A 20,584-nucleotide genomic window follows, 5' to 3' on the forward strand; every position below is an offset into this window, starting at 1 on the left:
CCCCATCCTCACCTTCCCCAGCTCTCCCCACCCCCAGGGCTGTCCCCAGGCAGCCATCTTCCGGAGACACAGCTGGGGGGCCCGGCGTCCCCATCCTCCCAGAACAGCCTTCTGGGGAGGGGAGGGGGAAGAAGAGCTGGTCAGGTCACCATGTGCCACCAGGGACGTGCGGGCCTCTTACGGAGGCTCTTCCAACAACTGGATGGGCCAGAAATCATCCCTCCTTCACACACAAGAAAACCAAGGTCTGGCCGCTTCCGGAAGTCACACCAGCGGCCAGCAGTGCATTCGGAGCCCGAAAGCTGGCGTCTGCCCCTCCCCCCCAACACCACCTCATGAGTCCTCAGCGCTGGAGAGCCACCGCTCCCCTACGTGGGAGAGCCTGCCCCGAGGCCTCATGGAGCCAGCACACACGGCTGGCCTCCCCGGGCTCACTTCAACCCGGTTCCTCACCAACACCTCACACGTGCTCCTAGTTAGGGGTGCAGCAGGCGCCTCCCCAAGGACGGTCTGAAGCCAGCTGGCGGCACCAGGGCCTGCTCTGGAGTCTGGCAGGCGTCAGCCTTTCCAAATAAACCCACTTGGCCAGTTAGGTCAGGCCAGGCTCTGCAGTCCTCGCTTTTTCTTCCCAGCTTAAAAGCCTAACAAGCAGATGACATAACTGACCCACGCCGAAGACCCCACGGCGAATGAAGAGCGACCAGTTCCGTGCCCAGACCGTGGTCCCCAGGTGTGTGTTCAATGACGAGCGGTCTCGGGCAGGGACGAATACTCGAATGACAACTCTAACTACAGACCCTGCATTTAAGCTCCCTGCTCCTTCTGACCGACAGGCTGGGGCCTCGCGGGAGGTGGGCACGCCTGGCCGCCTGGGGCAGGCTCCCAGCCTCGGATGGCAATCGCACCCAAAGCATCCCAGGTGACGGAAGGCTCTAGAAACATTTCAGCCACAGAGAGGACACTCCTCACAAAATTTCAGAACCAGATGGATTTTTTCCAACATACAGACAAGAAACTTGAAACACCTGCCCGAGCTTGCCCGAACCCCCAGGTTCCAGGGACCACCTCTCTTCTACCCCGCAAAGCCCGAGGAGAGCCGTGCTGGGCAGCCCCTCACACACACACCTGCACGGACCCCTCCATCTTCAGCGGGAAGCAATTTTCTGCCTCTGGGGGGGGTGCCTGCCGCCAGGTTGCGAGGCCCACCCTGCTTGAGCGGCACCTGGCCGCCAGCACCAGCGGGGGCGGAGCCAGGCCTGGCTCTCCAGAGGAGTCTGACGAACATGCCGCTCGCGTGCTTCCTGGGCAATCCCACCCGTTCAAAGGGATGCCAGCTCAGGAACGTGCATCTCCACGCTGCTTCAACAGTGAGGATTTCTGGTCTAAATGCGCACCGGTCAGGACCTAGCTAAATAATCTCCCAGCCCGCTAGGCAGGCAACGCAAACCATCGGGTCCATGCTTATTGACGAGCTCAATGGACACACATATCATTAAGCGCAACGAGGAGAGGATAAAACAGCACTTGAACGTACGCTTACTCACGGAAAGAGCCGACGGGGACGCTGACGCCCAGCAAGGCCAGGGGTGGCCCACCCCAAGCACCCGGCGCTCGCCCACGCAGACTCCCAAATGCCGGCAGGGCCGCACTTCCTGCTTTCCAGGTGAGCTTGCGGGGGCCAGGTGCACCTGATCGAGCCCCGAGCGCCCGGCCATGACCCGTCCCAGGTGGAAGAGGGATGCAAGCTGCACGGGGTGCTGAGCTCCGGGCCCGGGGGCTTGAGGGACGTGTCTAAATACCTTCTTCGGATTTTGCCGCACCTCCTGGCTGCATTTGCATTAGAAAATGCACTTTTTGGTGTTTTCCTTACAAAACCTCATGCTGTTTCCGAACATCAGCAGCTTCCCCAGATTCTCTCAGTCGCTCAGGCCACCCTGCGGTGAAGGGGAAGGCGGCCCGGTCCCCAGGAGCACATTCCCGCTGTCTGTGGGGACACTTCTGCCCTCCTGGCTCTCCGCCGGACGGGGCCACGCGTGGCTTCATCTTCCTAGTGTCTACGCCTCGTTCCCCTCCACACATGTGCCCTGCCCCACCGAGCCTGGCCGTCCATTACCCCCCACGAGGGACACACATGAGGCAGGGCGTCAGGGGCCCGCTGCCGGGGTTCGAGCTGTGTGCCCGGGCCGGCTACTTACCCCGCCCCTCGGGTGCTGAGCCGTGAGACGCAGCTGAGCTCAAAGCGCGCGTGGGCTTTTTACCCCACGACCTGGCGCTTTGGTAACTACGACTGTTAGTGAGGATGTGATGAAAACCCGCCAGGAACGGCTGGGGGCGTCTGCTGAGCCTTTCCAGAGTGGGCCCACCGTGGCAGAGCCATAAAAAACCACCCTGCCAGGTTTCACGCAGTGTTCTTTCTACACCTTCTCCCCCTGGACAGACACCAGAGGGGAAGAGCTTGCCCTCGGCGCTGAGGAAAGCCACCTCGGCCATGCACCTCTGCACCTGCCGCCACCTGCGACCCTCCGGTCCTGTCCTAAAGGACGTCCCCGGGCAGAGTGGCACCTGCTCCCCGAGGGCCCCTGAGAACAGGTGGCGCTGACGTGACAACCGGCTCATGCAGGGACCCAGCATTCACGTTCTAACGTGGAAAGAGGGGGAAGACCATGGGGGCGGAAGGAGGTCGGGGTCGTACAGAGAGCCAAGGCCAGGAGACGGGTCCCCCGCCGGCACACCCCACGCATCTGAGGGCCCACGCCTCGGCCCCGGCCGCCCTGTGTCTCCGTCCCCCCTTCTGGAAAGGGAGGCCCGCGGCAGGGACGGCGGGAGAGAGTCCAGGCGCCGTGGACGCGGCCTTCCCCGGCACTCACGTTACTGATCGAAGTCTGAAACACTCCCCGGCGGCCGTGACTAGCCGGGCTCTGGCTGTCTCTCGGAGAATAGCAATCAAACACCCTTCCGGCCCCTGGGAGTGGCCGCCGCTGGGCCTCTGAATTTTTAAGTGGTTGGAGTGTGAGCCTCTGGAGGGATGAAGTGCCATTAGCGTCCACACAGTGAGAGGGCGGGGGCACAGCCGTCCCCCGACAGCCAGGCCAGGGCCGCCGAGCCTGACCACGCACAGCTTCGGCCCCACCTCGGTTTCTCGGTCCCTCCACCCTTGTCACGGAGGCCCACGCCGGCCACCCCGTGTGAGGCAGACCCAACCCCGCTCCACAACACGTGCAGTCAGGGGAGGAAGCGCTGAGTGGCCACGGGAGGACCCAGGTGCCAAGTGCACACCGGCCTTTGCAAGCAAGGCAGAAGCAGGGGTCAGGCCAGCAGGGCGGGGTCAGCGCCCCCCGGCGGCGTCTCCGTGACGCTCTGGGCAGCTGTCCTGCACACCTGGAGAGCCAGGAGGGGACCCTCAGGGGGACCTGGGGACCCGGATCTGAGGGGAGGCTGTCACCTGGGGGCTCAGCGGGAGCCGGGAACGCTGAGACACACACAGTGGGTCCCCCTCCAGCGCTCTTCCCTAATGACGGCCACGGGCGCAACCAAACGGAAAAGCCAGGCGGGCTGAGCAGGGCACCCTGTGACAGGCGAGCCCGCAAGTGCAGAGCGAAATGCACGCCCCAGACCACAGCAGGTGCGGCCTCGAGACAGCGGCCGGCCAGCAGGTCTTCCTCTCCACAGCCCCTGCCCCCAGTCGGGGTTTGGATCCCCGAGTCCAGGCAGACCGAGAGCCCGGCCAAACGACTTGGAAGCAGGGTCTCAAACGGGGATCTGCACACCCACGTTCATGGCGGCAGTTTTGGAGGTGTACATGTGTACAAAATTAAATTCGCTCTTCTCCTGTTAATATATCTTATGTTAATTTAATTACTAGACAGGCCACAGGACTCAGAAGGAAAGACAGGAGATTCTCTCTCCCCGCCTACAATCCCAAGTGTCCACTCAGGGATGAATGAATAAAGAAAATGCTGTATATCCACACAACTGAGCACCATTTCCCTCCTTGTAGGGAAGGGGCATTCCATCAACCCACCTCCAAGGCGCCTCCCGAGCGCTCCAAGGTGACCCAGCTGCTCGACCTGAGCCCAGCACCCAGGGGGCATGGGGAGTCAACAAGGCGATCACTCAGAGCTGCCACTCATGAGAATACGCCAGCTCTTGGGGGTTCTCGACCCTCAGCCTTTCCAGGGCTTGTGTCAATGAGACACAGGAGTGGTGAGAAGGTCACATAGGTCCCCACATGCAGAGTGAGGGGCAGGGTCCAGCAGCATCTGCAAATGTCCCGAGGTCTGCTCCCTTCTAGAACCTTCTGTCCCTATGACCCTGCCCTCCCGCCAGGGCCAGCCCCACAAGGGCCCCTCTGCAGGTGGAAAACGCACCTGCACTCTGTGGACACAGAGCAGATACCTGTCTCCAGCCTTTTGAGTTTCAGATGGGCAGAGCTTGGCTGGAGGACACAATAGGTCTGAGAAGTCAGCTCCGGCCGCCCGCTTGGTCAGTCACGGTCAGCCACGTCCACCTGGTTCCTGCCCCGTGGCTGCCCCCAGCACCCTCACCAGGCACCAAAGACACCGAGTAGAGGGCAGGTCAGGGGTCTTGGTCCCGGTGGGAGCCAGGCTCCAGGAAGCTTCAGAAGGCCAGGACGTCAGGGGGGTGCTGGCCACCTTCTGGACTAAGACCCACTCTTCTCACCAAGATTCCCAGCCGCACACTGCAGGCTGACATCCAGAAGAGCCCTGGGGTCGGCCACAACACACGTGCGTGGTGTGTGTGCATGGTGGCTGTGGGGGGCGTGTGTACGTGGTACGTGTGTGCTGAGATGCGTGGGAGCTGCTGGAGAACCACGGAGAGACCAGGGTAAGAGCAGGGGACAGCCGAGTCACACACGACTTTTGCAGGTTACAGGGATGGAGGACACACACCCGCGCCGCGGTTCTCCTGCTGGGAGAGTGTGTTCCCCTCCACGTGGAGTCAGGGACAGGCCTCTGGCGCAGGCTCCCCCTGGAAGGCGCGCGCGCGGGGACATCAACCGTGACTGGTGCGAAGTGTGAGACTTCTCGTTCCCACGTGACGTCAGCTCCCCCAAACACACAGCGGGAACACGACATCCAATCCCCCCCAGCGTGGCGCTTCCCCCAGAACGGAGTCCACAGAGGGCGGGGGCCGCATCCTGCAGACGGGCCGTCGGAGAGGGTCGGGGCCGCGTGCTGGCCGAGTGCTCAGACATGACTTTCAGGAAGTGACCCAACAGGCCAGGGCAACCGCAAGGAAATAAAGCTGCCGGCCTCACTGACGCCAAGCCAACATGCGGCGGTACAGCCGGCAGCCCCACGGGGCTGGGACACCGTACCCCCAGAAACACGCAAACTGCAAAACAGGCACCCAAAGTCGCGAACCATGGTGGAGGGAGGAGGTCACATTTGAGGTCCGACTGGGGCCGCTGACTGAGTGGAAGGGTCAGCACAAGGTGACCAACGTCTGAGCTAAACTGTCAAGGGCGAGGCCACAGGAGCCCGTGATAGGCCATGATCCAACCAGCGGCTACGTGGGAGCAGCATGGCGCCCAGGGCTGGTGCGGAGTCTCGCACCTGGAACCCACGGCTGCCCTCACGAGCACAGAGGAGTGGAGGCCACCTCTGCCCAGATCCACCACCAGGCCCTGCCTGCTCCCTGGGCTGGGCCCCTGGGGAAGGCACTCTCCCATGCCCCGACCGTCCTCTGCGTGTGCATGCCGGGGCCTGTGGCTGCCCACCCAGCTGTGAAAGCACGGACGCCCCATGCCCAGGGCTTGCCAGGTCCCCAGGGCAGGAGGGGGGTGCCGGCTGGGCAGAGGCCGAGCCACGGCAGACCCTCCCACCCCAAGCGGGGGCTCCCTCTTAGCGTGGCTGAGGCCAGGGCAGAGCCCCCCACACATCCTGCCCCCACCCTATTTGTCCCAAGACTCACACCGCCCTTCTCCTGCTGTTTAATTCTACATGTTCTCCGCCAGCCCCTCTAGACCTGCTCCCTGCTCTGCATGCCGACCGTGTCCATGGTCTACAGGGAGTTGTGCGAAGCTCCGTCCCAGACCGGTGGCAGGAACGAGCAGCGTCCTGGGGGCACGCACGTCACCCCCCCCCATTGCCCGCGGGTCTGCACAAGCCCACCCAGGGATCCTCACAGTCTGAACACCACCGGTTTGTATGCTGCTGGATGTCACATCTCTGCTGTGCAGACACGCTCCTTGTCCCTATAGTGGTAGCAAAGGTCCTCTGGGCACAGACCACACCCTAAGGGACCTGTGCCGGCCTCCCTGTGGCTGCTGTACAAAATCATCAGAAGCTCAGCGGCCTCAAACAACATAACTGTGCTATCTCACGGCTCTGGAGTTCACAAGCCTGGCGTGGGGCTCACACCCAAGCGTCAGCCGGTTCCTTCGGAAGGCTCCCGTGGAGAATCCACTTCTTCGCCTTTCCAGCTTCCAGAAGCCTCCTGCGTTCCCCGGGCTCATGTCCCTTCCGGCGGCTTCAAAGCCAGCAAAGAGGATCGGAACACGCCACCCCCACAGAGACTGCCCCCCACCCCCCACAGACTGCTCTGGCACAAGGACTATTTTGAACTGAAGACAACTGAGAAACGGCAGGTACACGAAGAACTCTCTGCCCTCCCCACGTGCCCAAAAGCAGGACACAGACGTCCCTCTGTACAAGTGTCCTTGCGAATGCGCCAAGATGAGTCTGCATAACAAACTTTGCCAAGTACGCTCTACTCACCACAGCCTCCCACTCACCTTCCCGCAATGGACTGCCCCTACGAGCCCAAACCGCCTTCCCTTTCTCTTATCACCTAACAACTTACTGCTCTTGGTTAAAATGACATATAAGCCCCAAGGCTAACGGCTTTTTTGGGTTCTTCTTTTCTGCAAAGCTCCTGCGCATGTGACAATATTGAAATTTGTGGTTTTTTTTTTCCTGTTAAGCTCTCATTTGTCCGTTTAATTCACAGGCCCCACTGAAAGAACCTAAGAGAGTAGAGGAAAAGTTTTTCTTTCCCTAAACCAGCAGCATAGCATCTTCTCTCCTCTCTGCCCTCCTGACTCTCTCTCATCAGGCACCCTGTGATTACACATAGGGCCCACTTAGAGAATCCAGGATGATCTCCCCATCTCAAGATCCTTAATCATACCTGTGAAGTCCCTTTACCACGTACAGTAATATAACAGTTGACCCCTAGACCACACTGGTTTGAACGACACGGGTCCACTTATATACGGATTTTCTCAATAAGTACAGAACATACCGTAAATGGACTTTTTCTTCCCCATGATTTCCTCAATGACATCTTCTCCTTTCTGGCTGACTTTATGCTAAGAATACGTTACACGGCATAAAACACATACAACATACAAGACATGTGTTAACTGACTGTTGGTGGTACAGGTGAGGCTTCTGGTCAACAGCAGGCTGTGAGTAGTTAAGCTTTCGGGGGCGACCAAAGTTGTACACAGATTTTCGAAGGTGCAGGGTCAGTGCTCCACCTCCACACTGTTCAAGGGCCACCTGCATCTGCAGGTTCCAGGGATCAGGACACGGATGTGCACAGGAGCCCCTCATTATTCTGTCTCCTGCGGAACCCCATGGCTATTTGGTAACGTGGCCCAGTAGAGGCACAACTCCTGCATTCTTTTTCCAGAAAAAAAAGGAGTTTTTTAGGTTTAATTCTCCCATTTTCTTGAAGCTGAGAAGTAATTCATACATAATTGTTAATTCTGGGAAGTCCAAACCAAACCCGTCTGCCTTCTGAGAGCTCTGAGCCCACATGGGTACCCCACAGGTCGGGGGCGCCATAGGGGGAGGCGCATTGCCGCACCCCTTCCACGGCGGGGGGGGGCATGGGGGAGGTTCCCATGCAGAAGTGCACGCTGGGAAATTAGGAGCGAGGCAACTGCCAGGTATTAGTTTTAAGAATGGCTGGGGGTAGAATAAAAATATAAATGATGGTTAACAAGAAGTGCAAAATAACAAGAAAACCAACACATTCCTTGGCTGGCTTTGGCAATGATTGGTCATTCAGATGCAAATTCTACCCTGATTTTGGAAGGCTTACAAGCACCCCTGTTGAGAGCCAGGCCTCTATGAATTCCAGGCTCTGAACAAGCCCTCACAGTTCCCAGGCTTGGGGATCTCCCCACACGGGGTCTTTTTATGTAGCCCCGAAACACCAGCGGCCTCTTCAAGCAGGCACTGCGGAGTCCCTGGTGTTTCGGGCCCTCTCCCATCCCCCCTAGGGGCGGCACTGGCCACTTTCCTGGGCCAGACTGGCCAGGGCGCCTGGAGTACCCCTCGCTGTGCCGACTACCATTCAGCCGAGACCCTGGACGGCATCCACACCCGCTCCCGTGTGCAGAGCTGTCAGGGCTTGGAGCCTGTTCTACAGACCCCACCCACACCCGGCCCTCCCCACGGCCATCCCTGCACAGCCAGGCCTGGGTGTCCCTGCCCCCAGCCACTTCCTCGGTGCCCACGGCCTTCACTGGCTTCCTTGCAGAGCCCACGAGACCTGGAGACACATCTGCTGTGACACGTCCACAGGGACCTGAACCGGCCACCCAGGCGAAGGACCCAGGAGCACGCCCAGGCCAGCGAGCACTCGCCCAGAATCACGCCTGCTGTCCAGCTGCACAGACAGACTCCTCTGGTCCTCGAGAAGGGATGCCCACCTGCTTCCTCAGCTCACTCCCACTCAGCTGAGCCATGAGAACCGGGAACACGAAGGGCCGTGTGCAGGAATGATGAGAAATGCCAGGATGCACCGCAGGGCCCTGGTCAGCCAGGTGGGGATAACCGCACGCTACCCCGCTGCCTCAGCAGACTGAACACGATCGCACACGGCAAGCACTCAGAACAAGATCAAACGCGATGTGTACGTGTTCTTGTACCCAGTGGTTTGTACACACTCTTGATTCTTCTAGTAGAAAAAAACCACATTGTACCATCTGCACAAAAGGAATGAAGAACAAACACGGCCTCTGGCAATAAGCCAAACCCCCATCGCCCACCCAGCCGGCCTCACCTCTCCTGGGGCTGCACTCGCCAGCCGGTCCCTGACCCACGCTGCCCATGGGAGGACGGTGTTCAGGACCTGGTCTGGCCCGGCCGCCCCATGCTCACGGGGACCTGTGCTGGGGGGCATCCGTGCTGACATCGTGGGGTCTCCAGGGCAGTCTGGGCGGGGCCGCGGGGACCAGCCACGGGCACCACAAGGCTCCCTTCAGCAGCGGGACAAGGCCCCGCGGTGAGCCTCCCTCGGGCCGTGGAACACGCTTGCCCCATTCTCGTCCCTATCAATGGCAGGCTGTGCACGATGTGGGCCCCATTGTTCTCCTGTGTGGGCTCATTGAGGGCGCAGGGCAGGGCCCGGCCAGGCCGAGGAAGGAGGAAGAAGCTGTGCCCTCCAGGAGAAAGGCGCCTTGGAGCCACATGAGGACAGACAAGGGGTCCTGCCAAGGGCCAGGGGCTCTGAGGATCACGGGGGCCAGGCCATGGTGGTCACCAAGGGCTGGGGGCTCCAGGGTGAGGATGGGGGAGCTGCCCCCCTGCAGGCTCTCCTGAAGGGCCCTGGGCGAGCCCCACTGAACATCAGCATCCAGCCTTGGAGAAAGGGAGAGTCGGGGTGCCTGGGCTCGCGGTGAGGGCAGGTGAGGCCGGGACGTGGGCAAAGACTTCCACACCGTCGGTCACAGCACCGCTGGGCAGCGCGAAACTCAGCCGGGAAACCAAGGCACGAGCTGGCTGAGGAGCTCTGCGGCGGAGCCGGGCTGCCTCCGACCACTGCCCGCCAGCACGGGCCCCCATGCGCGCGCCTCAGCCGGGGACCGGCGCTCGCGGTCTCTGAGGGGTGGGTGACCCTGCAGGCCTGGAAAGGCACGCACTGAGGGGGCAGCAGCTCCCACACCTGCTGGGAACAAACCCGAGCGGACGCGAGGCCCCACTGCGGCCACGGGCAACGGCGCCCTCCACGAGGGGAGGCCGCGGGCCCGGGACACAGCAGCGCTTGGTGACAGTGGACACCGACCTCTGTGTGCCGCCTACAACACCCCCCGCTCCTGGTCACGGCAGCCACGAGGACGGAGGGCTGGCTGACGTGTCCGGTGCTGCGGGAAGCGGAAACGTGACCTGGGTGGGCGCGGTGAGTGCCGTGGCACAGTGAGGGTGCAAGCCTCGGGCAGACGCTTGCTCCGTCCCAGACCCCAGGCCTAACCCCACCCCCAGTGCACGAGGTTCACGTGCACCCCAGCTGCGAGGCCGGCAGCACGGTCCCTGCCCCTTCTAACGGCACGGCCCCTAGGAATCCACGAGGCAGCGGGAGCGGGACGGTGGCAAGCAGGCAGGAGGGAGCAGACTCTGCCCAGAACGGCCCCTCGATCCCAGGCACCGGCTCCAGGGACCCCTGCCTCCTCCTCCGCCCTCCCCGAGCCTTTGGTGACAACTCTGAGCACCAGGCTCAGAAGGAGCAGCAAGCGAGGCAGGGCGGCCATGGCAGGGGCTCGCATGGGCTCCGTGGGAGTGCTGCGCCCCGTCTGGCTGGGGGCGACTTTCAGGGCCTCCCCAGCCTCCTGCTGGTGCTCGTCAGAAGTCCGAGAAGGCGCGCTCCAAGCGGGTGGGGAGCCGGGGGACCAGCCCGTCAGGACCTCGGTCACGGGCGGACAGCAGCAGGGTGACGCCGGTGTCACGAAAACACTGTATTCGGTCATTCGTGAGAGGCACCGAGCGTTTCTGGCTTCAAAGCTACTTTGAGGCAGTGAACTCAAGTATTCTCTATACTCTTTGACTGGAATTGTATACAATTTACGTTTCTGGAGACTTTTCTCAAGTCTGCAATATGCTCTGCAATTCTAGGATATTTTCACAGATTTGCAGTAATGAGCTGTCTGTTTAAAGAATGGTATCTTTGGAATTCGATCCCACTTCCGATGCAGAGGTGCTCTTTATTCAGCGTGACCTCCACAGCCACCGCTTGGGATCACCACAGCCCGGCCGGACCCCAGGCCCCAGAGTCCACCCAGGGGTCCATGAAAAGCAAACGTGTCTACTCCTAAAAGCCTATTGACAGGTACTGTACTTTCCTTTACAAAAAAGGTAGCAAAGACCCCACTGCACAAATTTATGTGAAATGAAAACCAACGAACTCACGTTCAAATTCACCACATCTTGGTACCAGTTTTTAAGCATTCATTCAACCTACTCAGCCCGAGGACACACCCGATATGATTCTGCCACTGGGATCTGGCCTTGGTCATGGCTTCAAAGCTCACAAACCAGTGAGGGTGCCGAGAAGCACCGAGGGACACAGAGCGGCCTGTCTCATTTTCACCAGGAACGGTCCAGACATCACCCTCTCTCTGAACCTGACCCACATCGTGTGGCCCAACCCAGGACATGGGCTTCTCTCCTGCAGACCCCTCGCCTGCACAAAGCCCGGGCAGCACGACTGCCATTCTCAGCCGTGCTGACCCCCTGTCCTTGCCCGGGCACCTTCCACACATCAGGCACGCAAGCCCCGCTCCACACCCTTCAAACACAGCCCAGGCCCTTCCAGGTAAAGTGCCCCTGATCTCTCAGAAAAAATGAGGCCTCAATCGACAGGCCAACGTGAGGGTGCTCCCTGGGGGTCTGCGTGGGGGCGGGCCATCATGGGGGTGCTCCCCGGGGGTGTGCGTGGGGGGCGGGCCATCGTGGGGGTGCTCCCTGGGGGTCTGCGTGGGGGGGCGGGTCATCGCGGGGGTGCTCCCCGGGGGTCTGCGTGGGGGGCGGGCCATCGCAGGGGTGCTCCCCAGGGGTCTGTGTGGGGGGCGGGCCATCGTGGGGGTGCTCCCCGGGGGTCTGCGTGGGGGGGCGGGCCATCATGGGGGTGCTCCCCGGGGGTCTGCGTGGGGGGTGGGTCATCATCCAGTCGGGGGAACATAGGATCTGCCGGCAGAGAACCCGCAGGCCCGGAGGTGAGACAACCCAGCACACGAGGGGCACAGCTGCAAGAGGGACATGGCTGGGGTGCTGATACCAAGGGGGACCCTGGCCTGCACAGCGTGGGGCCAAGCTGCATCAGGGTCCTGGCCTGAGAAGGGGGCAAGGGAGCCCAGAGGCAGGAGGAGAGGGCACCGATCCCCTCAGGCCTGGGGGTTTCCCCTCAGGGTTGGTGGGTCCCCAGTGCCCGGCCCCCAAGGCCCCCCCAGTGTTCCGAGCTGCTTCCTGTCCTCACTGATGGCTGAGCCCATTCTCATCTCAGACTTCACACCAGTTCTCCCAGCCTCCCTCCTGGGCCTGCACTAAACCCTCCGTAACTCAGGCTCCACCTGCCCGGCAGAGGCTGGGGACCATCACCCCGGAGCATGGGGAGGAGTGGATATGGGGGGAATGCTTCCAGGGAGCCCCGTCTGTGTTTAAATGTATCTCTTTTCCACAGACACACTGCTCTGTTTATCTGCACATGCTCACACCTTTTAGCTTATGGATGTGCAAACCGCCACAGGCCAGGCTGGGGCACCGGGAGCACGGTGAGGTGTCCTTCCTTCCCTCTAGCCACAGCCTCTGGCCCTTGGCTTCCTCCCCTCCTCCCCAGGGGGCCTGCTCCATGTCCTCCCCTCCTCCCCAGGGGGTCTGCACTGTGTCCTCCCCGCCCTGCCCACAGGGCCAGCTCCCATCTTTCTCCCACAGGGAAGCTCCCAGGTCACCGCCCACTGACCTTGGAGCAGACACACCGCAGTCTGTGCCTATGGAGACTCCAGTCACGCCAGTATTTGGGAAAGAGATGAGCCTGTCTTGCAATGTGTACCCTGGACCCCACCCGCTCATGCCTGCCTGCTGGGAAGCAGGCTGGGCCACCAGCCGCTACCAAAGGAGGACCTGTATGGGGCAGACAGACTGGGCCTGCAGGGCCTCCACCCACCCAGCCCCACCCCTGCCGAGGCCGGCTTCCTCATGTGAGTCTGCGAGTTGTCAATCCCGTGTGGGGTGCAGTGCATGAAGCCCTAGGCACACCTCCAGCTGCTGTGTTGGCAGGGCCAGGGTCACGAGAGGGTGAGCGAGGGCCCTGACCTCACCAGGCTCCCGGCACGGGTGGGGCCATGGCAGCTTGGGCAGCACAGCGGGAGCCCAGGCACAGACAGTGTTTGGAGAATACGAAGGATGTCTGCGGGACACAGAAGGCATTTGGGGACACAGAGCACTGTTGCTCAGAGGGCCTGAGTCAGTGCCTGGGGGTGAGTTTCTGGTAGCCGAAGTCAGACACGTGGTACCTGGCTATAACAGCATTTGCACACACCACACGCGCACACGCACCCCTGCCATGCACACACATGCCCCCACCGTGCACACGCACATCCCTACCATGCAGATGCACCTCCTTGCTGTGCACACACACACACCCCGCTGTGCACACACACCCGCCCACCGTGCACACGCACACCCCCACCGTGTATACACACATCCCTACCATGCAGATGCACCTCCTCACTGTGCACACACACACACCCCGCTGTGCACACACATGCCCCCACCATGCACACGCACCCCCCCACCATGTACATGCACACCCCTACCATGCAGATGCACCTCCTCGCTGTGCACACACACACCCCCCGCTGTGCCCACACACACCCCACCATGCACATGCACCCGCCCACCGTGCACACGCACACCCCCTACCATGCAGATGCACCTCCTCATTGTGCACACACACACACCCCGCTGTGCACACAATGCCCCCACCGTGTACACACACACTTCTACCATGCAGATACACCTCCTCGCTGTGCACACACACACACCCCACCGTGCACACACACACACACCCCACCATGCACATGCACCCCCCCACCGTGCACACGCATACCCCCTACCATGCAGATGCACCTCCTCACTGTGCACACACACCCCCCGCTGTGCACACACATGCCCCCACCGTGCACACGCACCCCCCACCATGTACACGCACACCCCCTACCATGCAGATGCACCTCCTCACCATGCACACACATGCCCCCACCGTGCACACACACACCCCCTACCATGCAGATGCACCTCCTCACCATGCACGCACAGACCCCGCCGTGCACACACACGCCCCCACCGTGCACACACACACCCCCACCGTGCACACACACACCCCACCATGCACAAAGTAAGAGCACCTATGCCCACAGGAAACCCATGCCATGGTATGTCCCCGACACGATGGCGAAGCCAGGGGGATGTGCTCTCTTGTCATTCCCCCGTGATAACCCTGTCTGTTTAGTACCTTATTCCTCAGTTACTACTACTTCACTTATTTTAGAAGCTTTTAAAACTCTACGTGCACTAAGGGGTAACTTTACACAACGTGACTGTCTTGTGCCCTTTCTGCCTGGCTCTCCCTCCCAACTACACCATACCATCCTCCCTTCTACCCCAGCAGTGCAGCTACCCTGTGTCCACCCACATTGTCCTCTGACCAGAGGCCATGAGAACATGCCAACATGCACACGCGGTCCTATGTGCACGCACAGGATCACTGCCGTAATGTCTCTTGGTGTCACAGAGCACAGCGCGGGGTGGGACGCCCCTGCACCAGCCGTGGAAAACACCACACAGCTGCTACCAATGAGACATTGGTGCGTCAAAGGCACACAGGCCGGTGGGATGGGAGTGAGAACCCCCAAAGGGAAGGGCGCACGTGAGCCCAGGACACCCTGCAGACTGGAAGGTCAATTTCCCAGTCAAAGGGGGATTATTCAGTTACTAGTGCTGGTGCACTGGAAGGAAACAAAATCGGACTCCCCCGCCCTCAAAAATCTTATTTCACATTACGCAAATACATTCTAGATGTGCTCGAGCTGGGTCCAAGAACACGAAAGGAGAGAACCCCCACCAGGCAACCAAGGGACAACCTGTGTGATCTTCCTGACAGCTGCTGGTAGCAGAAGTCAAAAAAGACAGAGAGACACATTCAGCTACAAAATGACCTAATCCTGAAGCCAAATGACACACGGACCAAGTGAGCAGCAGACAACGGAACGGGGGAGGCATCATCTTCAAGGCAGGAGAGAATCATCCGTGCCCATAGCAAACAGCCGCTACTGATGGGGGAGGGAGGAACACCCCTAGAAAACACAATGGACGATTCACATTCGGAAGAGCTTCTGCCCCTGTGCGCAAAGATCCTAACTCACCAGCACGCAGGGGGATGCGCGTCCTGCAGCACTGTCCCTTCCAGATGGATGGGGTCGGGAAGCCCTCTGTGCCCACTGCTGAGAAAGCACGCTGCAATCAGGGTAGGCACACGTCCTCGCGGGGGAGAGACCCACTGTTGGATCGTCTCGCAAACTGGTCTGCACGCTCGACAGAACAAAGAGACCCATGCCCTGACCCAGCACGACCCCTCCCTGAAATCCACGCACTGAATAGCAGCCCCGTGCATGTGGCTACGGTATTTAGGGCAACTCTGTTTATATTGGCTGTGTGTTCTTTTCCTGCGGCAGCTCTAACAAATGACCACAGACTGGGTGGCTTAGAACAACAGAGATCTATTCTCTCTCAGTTCTGGAGGCCGCATGTCTAAAATCGGTTTCACCGGGCTGAAATGACCGCGTCAGCAGGGCCATGTCCCCTCCGGAGCCTCTGGGGCAGGACCCTTCCCTGCCTCGTCCAGCTTCTGGTGGCTGCCGGTATCCCTTAATTTGTAGCTACAGCGTTAGGCAGGGTCCCCAGGGGCACAGAATCAATAGGATGTACCCATATAAAGAGATTTATTATAATAAATCAGATCCTGCAATCCTGCAGGCTGGTAAGCCCTGATATATGCAAGGGGCAAGCTGGAGACCCAGGAGAGAGGATGGTGCAAGTCTCAGCTCCAGCCCAGATCTGAAAGCGGGATAAGACCATGACCCAGCTCAACACGGCCTGGCAGAGCGGGAATTCTCCCTTACTCCGCCTTTCGGCGTCAGTCAGACCCTCCACTGATTGGATGAAGCCCACCGTCACCCAGCAGGACAGTCTGCTTTACTCGGTCCTCTGATTCGAATGAGAATCTCATCCAGAAACACCTTCACAGACACGCCCAGAATCGTGCTGGACCAGGTATCTGGGGGCCGGTGGCCCACCGAGCTGCCACCTAAAACCAGCCACCGTGCACATCTAACTCTAACCTCTATCTTCAAGTCACCTTCTGTTGTCTTCCAACACCCTGACCCCTACGCCTCCGTCTCGGAAGGTCACTGTGGTGGCCTTTAGGGTCCTTCAGGTAACCCAGGGTCACCTCACACGTCAACATCCTTAACCGAATCCCATGGGCACAGACTGTTTCTGGACAAGGCAGCAAATTTCCAGGGACTGAGCCTGACCTGTTCGGGGCCACTCCTCAGCTTCCTACAAGGGACCACAGGACCAATCCCACAGCCTGGGGGGTGTGGCTCCAAGTGGGCGCTGGTCCAAGCTCGTAAGGGAAGCCTGGCCATTCGGGAATCGCCCCTCCTCCAAATTTGGCCAGGAAGACAAGATGCACTGTCTCCTCTCTGTAACGAATGCACCCCGGCCTCGGTTTATGGTGAGGCAGAGGGCAAACATTGGCCACTGCATGCCTGCACAAATAAGCGTCCCCCCTGGGCTCAGAGGTGGGGCCATCCACGACCCTGGTAGGTAGTTAGGACTTTCCCAGGAGATGCTCCCAGGCATGAGGAGTGTTGGTGTAGAAGGTTTGCCCGGGAGGAGGGAAGAGCCTCCTTCCTAAAGCCACTCTTGCTCCCAAACCACACAGGCTGTGCAGAGTACTACCACCACCCCAGGCTCCCCACGGTGGGCTCTGCCTCGCCCACACCCCAGCCCCACCTCCAGATGCCTCAGCACTCAGAGCTCCGCAGGGGTGCAGCCTAGGGCTTGTACCCCAGAGCAGCCACACCCTCTCCTCCCTGCACAAGCACCTGCCAACAGCCCTCGCCACCTTCCTGCAACACTGCCCTTGTCCCTCCCATGGTGATGGAGGCTCCCCTTGGACCGCCCATCTGGAGTCCCGCACAGTCTGCTTCACTGACAGACGAACAAACGAGGCTCTTTCCCAGGCAAGCAGCCACCTGCTGAGAGACCCCTTGGCTGGTCCACAGACATCTCCCCAGGCTTGGGGCCCCAGCCCATCCTCCCCTTGAAACTTCACCTGTCCCCAGGCCTGCCTCCCTGCCTCCTGGAGGGCTGGGCTCATACAGGACCCTCCATCTTTCCAGTTGCTCAGCCCGACCCTGCGGCATCCTTGACCCCCACTCACCCCAGATTGAACCTGTCAGCAAGTCCCCTCAACTCTGCTCCAAATGAAGGCCCAGTCGGGCCAACCCCCAGCCCCAGCTGCTGCACCCCGGCCTGTGCTAGCAACCCCCTCCAGACCTCCTCACAGACTCCTGCGGGGACACCCTGCACCCTGCTATGCTCCGTTCCCCCAGAGGCCTGTAGGCCTATCCAAACCCTGGGCTCCAGGGCTCCCATCTAAGCATCCCCAGGCCCCCCAGGTACCCTGAACACAGGACGCACAGTCCTGCCTCAGGGCCTCTGCAGCTGCTATCCCCTCCGCCTGGAGAAAGCCTCCCCACACCCAGGCACCGCCCTGTCTTCCCTTCCCCAGCCACCCTTCTCAGCGAGGCCCTCCCTCCCGGTGACCCCTCTCCACCAGATTTCCCTCCTGTGCTCCCAGGACCATGTCACTGCTCCCGAGCAACTTACTGATCCCGCTTACGCTCCGTCCTCCCCAACACCAGCGTGCTTTCTCCACGTGGAGGCCCTGGTGCCCAGCACGGGAGTCCAGGGCAGAGATGGGGTCTGCAGGGGCCCGGCCTCCCCTGGGGATGGGGGAGCTGGGGCTTGCCGCCCTGGGCCAGCCATGCCATCCCAACACCGTGCCCAGTGCATGGGACTGCTCGCCGGCAGCAGGGCAGATGTGAGCCCCCAAGGCTGGGGCACGTGGAGGAGAATGTGTCAGATGCACTGGCGAGCCATGTAATGAAAGGCTCTGTTCACTGGCTTCACCGTGTGCATGACAGCCCTGCCACATGCCTGCTCCGTCAGAGAAAAACGGGCCTTTGTGTGCTATAAATAGCCCAGCCAGATGTGGACAGGCCTGTGAGTTTCTTCCCGGGACTCTGGCTTGGCCCCACAGCAGCCCCCGCGGCAGCCCCCGTCAGTAGGACCCCGGTGGCCAAAGCCACGCCATGCCCGGGGGCAGGACAGGGTTACCCGGTGGTCCCCCTCCCGCCAGAATGCAGCCTGCGTTTCCCGAACCCATCACTGCTGAGCAGGCGGCTGGCCAACCAGCGAGTGCAGGATACACCTGCAAGTGTCAGACCAGGCAGGCGGCTGGCACATGGCATGCTCCTTTATCCACAGAAAACAGGGACATGGAGGCTTGGATGGGGAGCCGGAGGGCTTGCAGGGACCAAGCGCACACACAAAGCCGAGTGCTGGGTCCCTGGGCCGGAGAGATGCAATCTGAGCGCTGAGCCTCTGATGAGCGCTGGCCACCGACTAGTCAATGCTGCAGAAACACGGGAGCAGGCCACGTACGGCGGGTCTCACAGTGTTCCCGAAGCCCCACGGACCCGTCACTAGTCGGGCCCACCTGACTGACGTGGGAACTCACAGCAGCAGTCAGATCCCTGCTTCCAACAGAAATGCCAGGCGAGCCATGCATTCAGGCCACACGTGTCATTACAGATGCTATACAAATCCAATACAAATCCAAAGCACAATCACAAGTACCCATGAGAATCACACATGGGATTGTCTACAGGCCCCTCTGAACCTGGGTCTTTTCAGTCCACGCCCACGGCTGACCAGCCGCCCGTGGCCCGCTGTGCGCCCCTGGGGTGTGAAGCATGAGTGAGTGGCATTGTCCACGTGTGGCTCTGCTGCAGGAGCCAGTGCAGGACCAGCTGTGGCTGAAGGTGTGGCAGCTTCTGGTCACCACAAATGGACCCGACAGGGTCAGGGCTGGGCGGATATTTTGGTTGGAGGTCCTGCACGGCAGCCCTCTGCCCACCACAGTCCTGGCTCCGGGGAGCCCCGTCCTCAGCAGGATGCACACAGAGCTGCACACACATCTCTCACCAGAAGCCTGTCCTCCCTGTCAGACAGCCTGCATCAGAGGCCTGGGGTTGTCCTTTCGGGCTGATAACCGTGCCTGGACTGGCGTTAGGAGTGAAGTTCGTTGTGCGCATTTACATTAATGAGTTTGAAACTTCAGTCCCTCACGTGGTTTCCAGAGACTAAAAAGTCCAGACCACTCACCATCAGATCAGTGCCACAGGACCCTGGCTGCCTCAGGGGTGGTCCTGGGCCACTGTGCCGGTGACGGCCTCCTGGACCGGTAGCTGGAGGGCCACATAGGCCCTCCTGGGACGCCTGACACTGGAGAACATAACCACCTTTTCAGCGCTGCTGAAGCACATCTACCGTAGTGCCACGCTCTGCTCTGCAGGACACGGCTCGTCCCATGGAGGGCGCCCTGCCACCTGTCCCAAGGATGGCATCCCACGGCACGGCCCAGGGCCCCCCAGGCAGCCAGGCGGCACGCGCCACAGCTCGGCAAGACTATGGGATTTTTAACGACCAGGTGGCCCCGAGGCAACAAAGGTGCTCGGGTAGGGGGGTAGTTCACTTTTCGCACGGAAGGCCTTCCATCAGCACGTCCCGGCTGTACAAGAGTTTGGATCTCAAAGAAAAATCACGGGTGAGTTAGAAAATTATATCCGCTGCAGACAGACGTGAACCCTGTCCTGGGGAAGCCACGGGGACCCTCTCAGCAGCTCCTGCCCCAGGCTCCAGGGAGGCCCACCCGCCAGCCTGTGGACACCCCAGCACCCCGGCCATCTGAGCCTCCCAGCCGGACTGGTCCCTTCTGTCACTGGCAGGACATGCGATCCACGGCCAGCTCCTTGCAGAGGCCCTTCTGGGTTCAGGCCATGTCCCCTGGACCCTCATCATGATGGATGGGCCACAGGGGTGATGGAAGAACACATCTGCTCTGTCTCCACAAAGAACCCACTGGTGCAAAGTTTCCTCCGAAGCACTTCACACCCGAAAAGCTGACCTCTTAAATGAGTTGTTTTTCTACTTGAACAAGCGCTCTAGAATAGATTTTTGAATCTTCCTATGCATTCCCTTTTAATTTTCCTTTTGCAGGCAGACTACTTGTGACATGAAAGGTGACGCCAGTGGGGGTTTCCTGACCCGGGAGGGAGAGCACCCTGGGCCATGGGTAAGGACGGGAAACGGGGTATTCACAGCCCAAGTGCCCGTCCCAGCAGACCCTCAAGAGCATAACACTAACAGCGTCCCCAGAGAGAGGATTAAGTCAGTGAGGGGACATTAACGACCAGACAGCAGCGAACTTTGGGACTGTCCTTCGGGATCGGGCAGCCGTACCTCGTCCACGAAGCAAGCGGGCCATGGTGACACCCACTACCCCGCCTGAGACGTGTCCACACACGAGGAAAGCCGTCAAGACAAACCTGTACAAAGTGCACGGACCCCGGAGCATGGCGCGTGCATGGAAACCGCGGGGTCCTCCGCGTCCCTAACCCCGGAGTCCGGGGCAGCCCTGGGCT

General features: G+C 60.5%; 1 protein-coding gene across 1 annotated transcript in view; it reads right to left on the reverse strand.

The window, feature by feature from the left end:
* The window catches only part of LOC114219742 (semaphorin-4D), an 83,518-nt gene that overhangs the window by 35,906 nt on the left and 27,028 nt on the right, over positions 1–20,584 (reverse strand). The gene's annotated exons all lie outside the window — the stretch shown is intronic.

This window comes from Eumetopias jubatus, unplaced genomic scaffold (genome assembly GCF_037043125.1).
Source record: "Eumetopias jubatus isolate StellerSeaLion01/CBP00866 unplaced genomic scaffold, mEumJub1_p1.0 scaffold_15, whole genome shotgun sequence".
Taxonomy (NCBI): domain Eukaryota; kingdom Metazoa; phylum Chordata; class Mammalia; order Carnivora; family Otariidae; genus Eumetopias; species Eumetopias jubatus.